The following is a 13943-nucleotide window of genomic DNA, read 5'->3' on the forward strand; positions in this document are numbered from 1 at the left end:
GTTTTTAGAGAAAAGGAATTGCTTTCAAACTTTTGTCTTTACTGGTCCCTTTTCCATTAGGTTAAAAACATGCTGATTTTCTCTGATCTTTTGAATACCCTTTTTCAGTCCCACTGGTGGAATTGAAATGGCCCTCCAACTATTGCCTCAGCTCTTTCCTTCTCTCTATAAAAATAATTTTGTTAAACATGTTTAGGAATGCAAAGATCCTTTCCATATTCCCCATTAGTTTTGTTAAACCACTGTAGTGTGATTTTCCCCAACTCCTCTGTTGAAAATCTTAAAGTAACCAATCATAGACTTATTTGTATGAGTTGGTGGAAAAGTAATTGTGGTTTTTGCTATTACTTTTAAATGCAAAAACCGCAATCACTTTTTCACCAAGCTAATAAATTTGCTGTTGAGATCTTTTTTTCCTTGACTTCTGTGCAATATATAATACCATTGACCATTTACCCTTCCTTAATACTCAATCTGTCCAATAGTTTCTATTTCAAATCATTCAAGTAAAATGTGAAATTATCTGTCAATAGGTGTAGGAGAAGCTGTAAAATTGCCCCTGTAGAGATTAAGAGAGGGCTCTGTCTATAGAAAACGTAAAGATGGCCAGGCAGTGTTGAGGGCCTGGGTCAGCCTGGAGACCATCAACGTGGAGTAGTGCCAACTGCTTCTTTCTCTTATTTTCCTCAGCGAATGTAGCCCTGGTGTAGATACAGAGAAAGTGGGTGGTTGGATTGACCCAGAGTTTGTCATTTTAAAGAGTTTGGGTGGCAGCTGAATGTTACTAGAGTAGATAAGATTACCTAAGGAAAACATGCCAAAGGAGAAGAAAAAAAACAAGGATAAAATTCCAGACAATGTTAATATTTAAACAGTTAGCAGAAAAGGTGTTTACTGATGATGCTAAGAAAAAATAATAGACAGATGAAAGGACAAACATGAAAAGGTAGGGGCTAAAAATTTGAGGAGCAAGTTTTAAAAGGTAGGTGTGATCAATAGTAGCCACTGTAAGCAAATTATGCTGTATGGGGCAGGGAAATATATAATTGGTTGTAAAAATTAAGAAGCCCTGAGTGATTTTATCAAGGGTAGTTTCAGAAACACCCTGAGAAGTTCATGCAGCAACAGCTTTTGCTGAATCAGACATGAACATTGCTTCTGCAGCTCTGGGACTTACACTTGTGGCCATGATATTCCCAAAGCCATAAAATATATGACCACAATTAGTGGGCAGAAGCAAATCTCCCTGGAAAAATCTTTGTACGCACAATGCCTTCCCAAAGGCTTTGACCAGAGAGTGTTATCTGTCATCATCTACTCTACTGCATAAACCACCCAGGCCCCTCTGTGGAAGTCATTCAATCAAGACAAAGTCCTTTTACTTTGGTAAAGAGAAATAGAAAACTACAAAGCTGATGTCTCCTACCAAATGCCACGTCCAAGCTCTGTCTTAATAGACTTCTACGCTCTCATGTCCAACATTTTATGGTAATTTCTTCTCTTTATCTTCTCCAAGACTTCTTTCTGTTTTAAAAAAAAAAATCACATTAGGACATGAATACCTTCTAAATCAACAAAAAAAGACTAATCTTTTTTTGTTCTTTCCATTTCCCATTTGTATTTTTCATTTTTTAATTCCAAAAGCTATCCCAAGAGCCCTCCGTGTCTTGGCACATGTGTCATGAAAACCCCAATCACTTCCTCCCACTTACAAAGTGCCTGATGAAAGGAGCACAAATTTCTCACCACCCAACTTGAGGAAAAAGAGTTTGCAAATACAAGACTTCCTAATGTGTCAAAAGCCCAAGAGAAGTCTCACAACCATCCTGAAACTTCAAGTGTCACTCAGTAAAGAGGAAAATTCTGCTTTTTCAGAAAGTACTGAACAATAAACATGTTCTAAATGCCATGATGTTAAATATGAGACAGGAGAAACTACTTCATTGGATGCATTCCCTGCTCTATTCTAATTTAGTACTATGGCAGAATCAATGCTTCCTGGTCTCCCAATTTCATTTTATAATTGTGATGGTCAGTATTGAGTGTCAATTTAATTGGATTGAAGGATGCAAAGTATTGTTCCTGGGTGTAAAGGAGATTAACATTTGAGTCAGTGGACTGGGAGAGACAGACCCACCCTTAATCTGGGTGGGCACCATCAAATCAGCTGTCAGTGTGGCTAGAATAAAGCAGGCAAAAGAAAGTGGAATTAGCAGATTTGCTGAGTCTTCCAGCCTCCATCTTTCTCTGGTAATGGATGCTTCCTTGGCTCAAACATCAAACTCCAAGTTCTTCAGCTTTTGGACTCTGAGACTTACACTCGTGATTTGTCAGGGGCTCTCAGGTCTTCAGCCACAGACTGAAGGCTGCACTGTCTGCTTCCCTACTTTTGAGGTTTGGGAACTCAGACTGCCTTCCTGGCTACTTAGCTTGCAGATGACCTATTGTGAGATTTCACCTTGTGATTATGTGAGTCAATGCTCCTAATAAACTCCCCTTCATATATCTATCTATCCTATTAGTTCTGTCTCTTTAGAGAATCCTGACTAATAGTTGTCTTTCAGGTATATCCCAAGCTAGCTACCATGCAGTTAGGGAGGGCTATGACTCTGTTCCAGCCAATGAAATGTGAGAAGAGGCAACATGGCTTGAGGTGGACTCTCTGTAATAGTGAAGGTGGAGTTCATGCATAAGATGGAACATACACAATATTCAAGCAGCCTGGTTTGCATCAGCTGAGATATCACATGGAGAACTGTCATCATCAAGTATCTCTCCACTTGTAATCAGGCTTTTCATGAGTGACAAACTTTTGTTGTTTAAGCCACAAGATTCGAAGTTTAATTTGTTACTACACAGTGTACATAGTCTTTTCTATCTCGATTAATAGAAGCTTCATGCAACTGTAGACCTAAAAGGGATTTTATTCTCTAATTTCTTCCAAGCCTCAATGAGTATGTGTGACATGACCAGTATCAGAAAATTACTGAGTGGTGCAGAGGAGCCTAGAATTCCAGTCTTCTGACATTTGGTTCATTGTTCTCCCTTTTATAACGAAGATTACAATCTATGATATTGGAACAATAGTGACAAATATTTTGATAGCATGCATTTATCAACATTTTAGAAAACTAGACACATTTCCAGCACTTTGGGAGCCCAAGGTAGGTGGATCACGAGGTCAGGTGTTCAAGACCGGCTTGGCCACAATGGTGAAACTCCATCTCTACTAAAAAATAAAATAAAATAAAATAACTGGGCATGGTGGTGGGTGCCTGTAATCACAGCTACCTGGGAGGCCGAGGCAGAGAATTGCTTGAATCTGGGAGGTGAAGGTTGCAGTGAACCGAGATTGCACCAGTGCATTCCAGACTGGGCAGCAGAGTGAGACTTCATCTCAAAAAAAAAAAGAAAGAAAGAAGAATAGGCACATTTATACACATAGGCATAATAAATAAATACTATTTTTAAATGTATGTGTATAAATGCAGAAATATATGTGACTACACATAGGAGAAGTGTAGCTCCTTCAGTGTCTTTTACATAACATGTTGGAACTTGGTACCACCCATCTGGATAAAGATTTGTAGACTCATATTGTTGTTTTAAGTAGAAACTGCCCTAAATATTACATATTGTTTAGTTTTTCATTTGCTCTTGGTAAATGAGGAAACAGAGGCCCAGGAAGTTAAACTGTATTTCATGAGTTCATATGATCTATATGAGGGTAATATTTGAGAGAGAATACATTGACAGTCTTTAGGAATTATTTATTATTACTATCCACTAGGGGCTAGGAACAAAGCAAAATAGTGTGAAGAGAATTGCTGTCCATTACATAAGACTGAGGTAGTCTCTTGGATTCCTCAAGGGAAGGGGGTGATGAAAACAATGTCACTCCAACTTCTGTTTTCCCTTGTGGTTGAATAAGCCATTATGATAAATTATCTCCCACCTTGTGTGCCTATGTGATTTCTCTGCACAGACTTTCCTTTTTATGATGTTTTAATCTCCTTTCTTGGTAAAGCACTCATGCCCTAGATTCAAATGATCCTCTGTTAGACTCTAGTCTATGTGAGGCTCTGAGGTCCTGAGGTTCAACAGGTCTCTACTAGTGATCTATTTAATTTTTTCATTGTCAAAGAGCAATGCAATTCCTTCAGAAAGCTCTGGTCAAAAGATAGTATTTCAAATCCCCTCCTGTTTATGAAGTATTATACTCTATTAGAATTGTGAATATTATATGTACACATATATGCAAGTTCAACAGCCATCTTCCATAATATGAGCCAAACGTAATCAAAAATATATGATCCTGCTCTCAGCAACCCAACCACAGAGCTCACAATTCCTCTCTGTTGGTTAGCTTTTACCTTGCCTTCATTGGTCAACAAGTAAAAGCTTTTCTTTTTCATTTTTTTAAAGGTATTTGACACATAGTAACTGTATACATTTATGGAGTACATAATGACGTTTTGATACATATAATATATAGTGATAAAATCAGGCAATTAGCATATCTACCAACTCAAACACTTATCCTTTCTTTGTATTGTGAACTTTAAAAAAACTGTTATACCTCAACATTAAAGGATCCCAAATGCTGGTTATCCCTCCACTTGGAAAATTATGAATATAACATTGCCTCCCACCAGTTAGCAATAACTATATCTCCCCTATGCCTTCATGATACTTAGGACATATGTTCATTACAGATTATTTCATTGTGACTTAGTATGATTCATTTGTATAAGTCCCTCCTATTAAACTGTAAGTGCTTTAAGGTAGGGGATTGCTTTGTATATGCCTACATCCCTGACACTGATACTAAAAGTTAAATTTGTTTGTTTCAATAAGAGGATGAATAGCTATGGAAGTAATGATTTGAAAGTGATGGAAAGGATCCCACAGATGTAAATAAATTACATGTACAGAAGGTAAGAAAGCGAGATTCAAAGCTGACTCTGACTTCACTGATCATGAGTTTTACATCCATTTATCTTTCAAGGGGTCAGGCTCACAAGCTGGCCTTTCTCTTTGTAAGAGAAATGCCTTTTCAGATGCACAGAAATACCCAACCTTGGCTTGATAAAAAAAAAAAAAAGAAAGAAAAAAACAGACTCTATGCAGATATCAGAAAGTAGGGCAAGACCCAAAAAGATGGTAGCTGATAAACTCTGCTCTCTGAGAAGGAAGAAGAAAATGCCTTCGCCAACTAACCCAGCCAGCTTCAGTTTCAGTTCACTACATTTTCAATAGGTGGAAGTACATCAAGCCTAGAGTAAGAAGAGGGTCCTTCTGGAGTATAGGCTTTCTCTAAATCCTGCACAAAGAGCAAATATAAAAGCATAGGAAATGAAAACTATGATGCTGGAACAACCCTGGTAGCATCCAATGGGACTCCCTCTCACTGGATTGCCAGTTAAGTGTTAATGAGAAACCTGGGAGTACCCCCCAGATACCATGGGCAAGACTTATATTCTCCCCATTTATTGAATCCTCAAGCTGAATATCATCATACCAGGCACTTACTCACAGGGAGAGTTAAAAGGATGTTTGTAATATGGCTTAAAACCCCTGAGGTGAAAGTGACTTTCTGAAGACAAAGCTGTGGTGATGGATCTAAGTTCTTCACACTTCCTGTAACTTGCTCTGCTTCCTAAAACTCTATTCTCTGAGTTGACCTTGCTTAGCTGGTATTATATTTTAGAGAAACCTATCTATTAATAATTCACTCATTTCTCATTTACATTGTTATGTTTGTTTTCTTAAGGAAGTAAGACTATTGATTTTAATTCCTGTATCATGAAGCAAATTATTTCTGACCTCTGTATGTACAGAAGATATGCACTTAAACTGCAACTCTTACTAGCCATAAAATACCCTGCTGAATCATGAATATTAAAGCAGATAACTTTCCATCTTGACGCCAAGGGTGTATGCTTCCATGGGAAAACAAAATAAGGTGATTTAATTATAAGAAAAATAATTGAATCATGTAGAAGTTAGGGAAAGTTTAAGGACTATAAGAGCTTAATATAAGAAAATCTAAATATTATTGCCATAATTGTAATGCTACAGAGGAAAATATATTCAGAATTATATCATTCCTTTATATTGAAAAACATCTATATTTTCCTCAGGAGGTTAAGTTTTTAGTGATCACTAATCCTTACCTTAACTTCCCAAGATATAATTTTTTCTTATTTGTCTTGTCACTCTATTGAGGCATGTAAGGTCATGGCCTTGGAAAGGCTCTACACACACACACACACACACAGACACACACACACACAGACACACATACAAACTCACATATGCACACACATACACACATCTATAACATTATCAAAATTTCCTAAGGCTAATTTATAATTATCCTTTAAGATTTGTTATATGTACATGGTATTACTACTTTTTTTTTTCCAAAATTAAGAGTGTTGTGAATTTTCTGAAACTGATCCCTCTAAAATGTTTAAGTTAGAAGTGAAAGTATGGATGCACCATTGAGAAAAGAGAAGGAAAGGTGAAGTGATGCGGGGGTGGATTCTCTCTGCTAGGATCTCTGTGAAAGCAAAAGTTAAAGAGGGATTATTAACAGGGTTGATTTGCAAGGGAGTCCAAACTCACATTTCTTTGACTCTTTGTTCTTATTCTGGTAACACAAACCAAAGAATATTCAAAATTGTAGCATACAGACATATTTTGATTTTAGGGTGATGAAATGCTTCTTTTTGGGATCATTATCATCCTTTCCCTCATCAAGCTTCCCTAAATGTTTCAGTACACACTGGCTTCTGCCTTTCTGCCTTCTATGTTCTGCCTTCTTTGTTGACTATCCTTTTATTGAATCCCAAACAACTTACCAGGTTGCTTGTATATGATCCTCTTTTCTAACATTTTCTTATTATCCCAACAATACTGTGAACTCCATGAAGACATGGTATCTTTTTGCATGTACCAACAACAACAACAACAACAAAAATTCAGCACTATGCATAACTTTTTATATTTCCCGCTTCTACACAGTGCCTGGCCCATAACAAATGTTAATTAAGTGTTTAATTAATCTCAATAGCTAAAAAATGATTTATATTATTTATCTAGAAGCTAAAGATAGTATTTTTATTTTAATAAACAGAGAGTAAGAATATCATTTTGCTCTTAATTGTCTTTAAAGTTATCACAATAGAACTCTAGAAGGGAAATGTGTCTATCCCATGCCATTTTACACTAAAAAACCCACAAAGAACCATCTAAACGTCTAGGACAAGTGTAAGTTTAAGTGGCTTCCCTCCTGCTCCAATTTAAAAACCACTACTAGGCAACTATAAAGTATAAAGGAACATTAAAATATCATGATTTGTGATTTCTTGGCATGATTCTCTAATGTGCAGTTTTACACATTGATCCAGTTGGTCATTAGGGCAATTTTTATAATAGTTAATTGTTTTTATCATTATTGTTCTATCAGATAGTTTTCACATTTGTGTATTCTTAAAGAAAATTGAGATAAAGGACTGATGAACATACTTTTTTACATGTTAATATAGTTATTCTTAAAAAAAAAAAAAACCAAGTGTATTTAGGTTGGGCACCATGGCTTACACCTGTAATCCCAGCACTGTGGGAGGCTGAGGTGGGTGGATAGTTTGGTCCCAGGAGTTCAAAACTAGCCTGAGAAATATGGCAAAACCCCATCTCTACCAAAAAAAAAAAATACAGAAATTACAGGTTTGTGGTGGTGCACACCTGTAGTCCCAGCTACTGGGGAAGCTGAGGTGAGAAGATCAGTTGAGCTTGAGAGGTCGAGGCTACAGTGAGCTGTGTTTATGTGTTTATGCCACTGCATTCCAGCCTGTTTGAACAGAGGTAGGCTCTGTTTCAAAAATAATAAAATAAACTTCATTTCACAAGTATGTAAGTAAAAATCAATATGTACTTAAAATAAGGCATGCCATTAATATTTAGATGCAACAAATTGCATTTTCTCAATATCTAAGTGCTTGGCAAAATGGCTCATTTAATATTATCAATTTTTTTTATTTTCCAGAGGTGAACATTTACAGAGAATTATGTCATAATCAATCAAGATAAGGAAAATATATTAACTGTGGGCCATTAAAGAAAATCTTTTATGTGCTTGTGATCCACCTCCAGGTAGATTTATTGATATATAATAGATGTCAAACAACTCTAAATGGTTGTCTAGTGGTAATAATCACATTTTGGGGCCACATTTTATCAAGTTGATTCTATATATAAGAATTTTATTACCCAACTGACAATGCTATTATGGGCTCTTCTCTCCTAACTGATGATATTCTGTTAAATACCATGATCAAACATTTAGCCCTTCAGAAATTAGGTTGAAGACATCTTGCAGAATTAATACTCCACATACAGTTTGAATTTCAGGGTGTGTTTAACTCTTGAGACATAGGGAAATCAAGGAATCATATTTAGCAGTTGTTTTTGCTCTCAGTCTATCACATTTTCTAGATAAATATAACAGTGACCAGAAGAAGTAAATTTTCATATGACTTCTGTAATCTGTAACAGCTCATTCCATGTGTATAATTATATAGATTCAGAGAGAGATCCAAGATGGCTGATCACTAGCAGCTTGGGCTCGTAGCTCCCAGTGAAAGTGCAGAGAACGAGAGGACGCCACACTTTCAGACAAATATTTGTTGCTCACGGACTAGGAGATTCCCAGCAGAGGAGCCCCACGTGTCGCCAGGGCGACTCTTGTGGCTGGCGCGGCGGTTTTGCTGGTGCCTTAGCGCGCCAGTTTTTGGTGCAGAGTCCCGAGATTCCTGGGCAGAAAAGCACCATCAATCTTAACACCGCTGTTTTGGCCGGCTCAGTGGATTGCTCAGATTTCGGCGCTGGGAATCAACAAGTTGGACATCTGCTCAGAGACCTAGTTAGAAAGTCGGTAATTACAAAGACAACAGACGGATAAATATATAATGAAGGGAAGAAATCAGCATAAAAAGGCAGAGAATACTCAAAATCAGAATGCCTCTCCCTCTACAGGGGATCGCAATTCCTCATCAGTAACGGAACAAGGCTTAATAGATTACGAGTGTGTTCCAATAACAGAAGCAGGTTTCAAAATGTGGGTGATAAGAAACTTCTGTGAATTAAAAGAACTTGTTCTAACCCAATGCAAAGAAACTAAGAACCTTGAAAAACGGTTTGATGAAATGTTAACAAGAATGGACAATTTAGAGAGGAATGTAAGTGAATTGATGGAGCTGAAAAACACAACACGAGAACTTCGCGAAGCATGCACAAGTTTAAACAGTCGAATTGATCAAGTAGAAGAAAGGATATAAGAAGTCGAGAACCAGCTCAGTGAAATGAAATGAGAAGACAAGATTGGAGAAAAAAGGATGAAAAGGAATGAGCAAAGTCTCCAGGAAATATGGGACTATGTGAAAAGACCTAATTTACGTTCGATAGGTGTACCTGAATGTGACGAAGAGAATGAATCCAAGTTGGAAAATACTCTTCAGGATATCATTCAGGAAAATTTTCCCAACCTGGCAAGGCAGGGTAATATTCAACTCCAGGTAATACAGAGAACACCACAAAGATATTCTTCAAGAAGACCAACCCCAAGGCACATAATTGCCAGATTTATTAGGGTTGAAATGAAGGAGAAAATACTAAGGGCAGCCAGAGAGAAAGGTCAGGTTACCCATAAAGGGAAACCTATCAGACTTACAGCAGATCTCTCAGCAGAAACCCTACAAGCCAGAAAAGAGTGGGGACCAATATTTAACATCCTTAAAGAAAATAACTTTCAACCCAGAATTTCCTATCCAGCCAAACTAAGTTTTATGAGCAAAGGAAAAATTAAATCTTTTGCAAACAAACAAGTACTTAGAGACTTCACCACCACCAGGCCTGCTTTACAAGAGCTTCTGAAAGAAGCACTATACATATAAAGGAAAAACCAATATCAGCCTTTCCAAAAATATATCAAAAAGAAAAGAACATTAACACAACAAAAAATTTACACTAACTAATGGGCAAAACGGCCAGCTAGCATCAAATGCCAGTATTAAAGTTATATATATTCTAATCGGATAAAAAGCCAAAACCCATTGCTATGCTGCATCCAGACCCATCTCACATGCAAAGATACACAAAGACTCAAAACAAAGAGAAAGAGGAAGATTTATCAACCAATCAGAGAGTAAAAATAAACAAATAAATAAAAAGCAGGAGATGCAATTCTCGCCTCTGATAAAGTAGACTTTAAAGCAACAAAGAGCAAAAGAGGCAAAGAAGGACATTACATAATGGCAAAAGGATCAATGTAACAAGAAGAGCTAATGATTTTATAGATCAACGAGACAGAAAATTAACAAGGACATCCAGGACTTGAACTCAGACCCGGAACAAGTAAACTTAATAAACATTTATAGAACTCTCCACTTCAAATACCTAAAACATACATTACCACCTCACACCTATTCCAAAAGTGACTACATAATTGGAAGTAAATCACTCCTCAGTAATCGCATAGCATTTCATAGGTTTAAATGAAATATTGGTTGGCTGCTCGTTTGTTATTTTCTTCCCTTATTCCTTCCTGTTTGCATCAAGTATAATTATTGGTATAAAAGAGGTTTTCAATACCCATTACTAAACTGCATTCTAGCCTGGGCAAGAAAGCAATACTCCCATTCTCTCTCTCTCTTTCTCTTCCTTTTTCCTCCTCTTCTTTATTCTTTGTCTTTCTTTCTTTCTTTAAAAAAAAAAATAATTATTATATAGATTCTATCTCCCTATGCAGAATCAAAGTTGATGTCCAGCAGCCTCTCTCTGGCTCCCCGCATTAAATTTACACCACATGTCTCCACCAGCTTTTGTGTAATTAAACTTCCTATTCTTGACACTCAAGCAGAAACCACTGAAAGGTAATGGTAACTGTTGTGTAGATGAAAAAGGCCTCTTTGTCACCATTCATTATGCCAATTCAGCCACAATAAATGAACAGAAATGGAGTATTCTCCATATTTCTAGTGCAACTCCCCTAAGCTCATGGTCTGAATGCTGAGAGAGGATGCTCTGTAGGGAGATGGAATGCATAATGCGGAAATACTTAACGGCACTTTGCAGTCTAGAGCCAGAATGGCCCAGATCTGACTCATCTCCATGTCACGCTTGTTTGGCATTTAGCTAATGTGTAATTTTATTTTGACATGAATCATTGAAACTTAAACATGTTAAACTAAATATTTGAACTCTACATAAAACCTTTCTTTAAAATCTAAGGTATATATTTAAAGCCTTTTAAAAAGTGTCTTAGCTAAACATAAAATAATTACACATAATAGTCTCAAAAATTCCCGACTTTTCTCTTTTGAAGGGGTAGACTATTCTGGGCATATTGATATTTTGCTTTGAATAAAAGGAAAATTATTCCATTATGAACTTGGATCTTCAGAATGAGGTGATGTGAAAGCTCAGCATTTATCAGATAAGCTAGAAATTCAAGTCATCAGTGACAGAGAACATGGAGTCTATAAACACCAGACAGCAAATCTTCATCTGGGTAAGAACTGCCTTTTGTTTTTAGACCATTTAAACTTGAATAGAGAAATAGAAAAGTTAAAAAATAGAGTAGGAAATTTTTTAGAAAAATTCTCTTTTTAAATGACTAAACGTGGTCTATCTGATGTTGTTAACATCTTAAACTGATGATCTGAAGAGAAGAGTTGTGAAATTAAACATGTGATATTAAACATGTGATATTAAATATTAGATTTAGCATATAGGCATCCACTGAAAAATAGAAGATAGAAACCAGCTCTGACTGGAGGCATTCTGGGTCTAGTTAAGGGACAGTCTTCCAACCTAGTCCAACAAGTGCTTCACTCAGAATTCAGGCATCTCAAAACTTCCAAACTTTATAAAAGGCCCAACCTTACTTCCTACATTTTAGGAAAGCATATTTTGGGTACTAGTGGAGCATGACAGTACTGAGATCAAAATGGTGTTCTTTATAACCTGACTCCAATTTGCCTCTCCACCAAATGGTTTTCTCAGAACTATCTCATTATTCAAATTTGAAAACAGAAAAAAAATAAAAAATAAAAAATAAAAAATTTCATGACAAGTCGTTTAAGAAAGCTCAACTTATCAAATAAAATGAATATGAAATACCAAAGGCAATATTAGAATATTTATAAAGACAATGGAACCCAGTCCTATAACAAGTTGTAATAAAATAAAGTGATTGAGTCTTTATTTGGATCATGAAACAACACAGAAAATATAGAATTAGTTGAATTTCCAATTCTGCACTAGTGACAAAAAGGATAAGGGTAGCTTGCCTTAGTGGTATCAAATGCAGAGTCATGCCCCGCCCCCCCCCACCCCAGCCATAGTTGAAGGAACCAGCTCAGCGAGTGAAATGGTTTGAAAGGATGAAAACCTCCTCTGACAGCTGCTCAATTCCCTCCAGCAAAGCTGATTTACTAAAAGAAAATGCCCTTTTGCACTACATTGACCTTTTCCATGAATAGGTCAGCCAGGTGCAAGCTACCAGAAGTGACTTTCCATGGTCTCTAAACCCCAGGAAGCCATTTATCTCTTCTATTAGATAGGATTCAATGATAAAAAGAGGTGTGGCAGAACCAGCATCTTACTATTAGTGTATTTGAATTTGACAAAATTTTAGCTTTTTCAATAGGAAAATCACTCTGAATGTGTTGTTTCTCTTCATTATATCATGATTTTACCATAAAACAGACTTCTCAGTACTTTGGGAATAGTTTAGACATGCTTAAAAAGCCATCTCTGACAGCTTAGATTATTTTATACTTCTATAAAATGCCCTTTTCACTCACTTTACCTTGAATAGATTTTTTATTGATTCAAAACATGTTGAATGACTATGTAAAGATTTTAAGAAACTTGAAGAGACAGTTTACGAAGCTCAACTATCTAGTAGGGCTTTATTGGAGAACCTCATAACACTGTAAGAATGCTTTTGTATTCTCAGCGCTGCCCTTGGGAAGCCCTAACCACAACTCAGGCCCGATCTCGTGCTTTGTGGCTTTTCACCTAGAAAATTGCAGATGCTTCCTCCTCCTTGAGGAAACCTGAGGTTCTCCAATCCCATATTTCCACATCTTAGTCCCTGAGACACACTGGGTCACTAACCTAACCAGATAAACTAATCTCAGCTGACATTTCAAAGACAAAGCTTTCCAAAATAACAGGTGCTCAATTTAACATTCTCCTACCTGCTTCTTCTTCTCTAACTCAACAAGACCTAAAACTGGCTGCCTTTAGAATAATCTGGAGAGTTCCCTAAAAATGCAAATTCTTGGGGCCAGGTATGGTGGTTCATACCTGTAATCCCAGCACTTTGAGAGGCCAAGGCAGGTAGATCACTTGAGGTTAACAGTTTGAGACCAGCCTGGCCAACATGGAGAAACCCCGTCTCTACTGAAAATACAGATATTAGCCATGTATGGTGGTGGGTGACTGTAATCCCAGTTTCTAGGGAGGCTGAAGCATTAGAATCACTTGAACCCAGGAGGTGGAGGTTGCAGTGAGCCGAGATTGTGCCACTGCCTCCAGCTTTTTTTGACAGAGCACGACTCTGTCAAAAAAAAAGGAAGGAAGGAAGGAAGGGAGGGAGGGAGGGAGAGAAAGAAGGAAGAAAAGAAAGAAAGAGAAAGAAAGAGAGAGAGAAAGAAAGGAGGGAGGGAGGGAAGGAAGGAGGGAGGGAGGGAGGGGAGGGAGGGAGAGAGGAAGGAAGGAAGGAAGGAAGGAAGGAAGGAAATTCTTGAGCTCTACTCTAGACTTTTATTCTGAAAGCCTAAGGGGACTCAGCAATCCCCAAATAATTATATAGGGGAGCCAAGTTTTGGAATTATTTGGTCAACCTATCAATGGCTATTGTGGAAAAT

General features: G+C 37.1%; 1 long non-coding RNA gene across 3 annotated transcripts in view; it reads right to left on the minus strand.

The window, feature by feature from the left end:
* The window catches only part of LOC135268339 (uncharacterized), a 627138-nt gene that overhangs the window by 592059 nt on the left and 21136 nt on the right, over nucleotides 1-13943 (minus strand). For all 3 annotated transcript variants that reach the window (XR_010336633.1, XR_010336632.1, XR_010336631.1), the window contains exon 2: nucleotides 1427-1524. This is a non-coding gene — a long non-coding RNA (uncharacterized LOC135268339). The remainder of the gene's footprint in view (nucleotides 1-1426; nucleotides 1525-13943) is intronic.

The sequence above is a fragment of the Aotus nancymaae genome, unplaced genomic scaffold (genome assembly GCF_030222135.1).
Source record: "Aotus nancymaae isolate 86718 unplaced genomic scaffold, 86718_ANA_hifiasm-v0.15.2.pri h1tg000040l, whole genome shotgun sequence".
Taxonomy (NCBI): Eukaryota; Metazoa; Chordata; class Mammalia; order Primates; family Aotidae; genus Aotus; species Aotus nancymaae.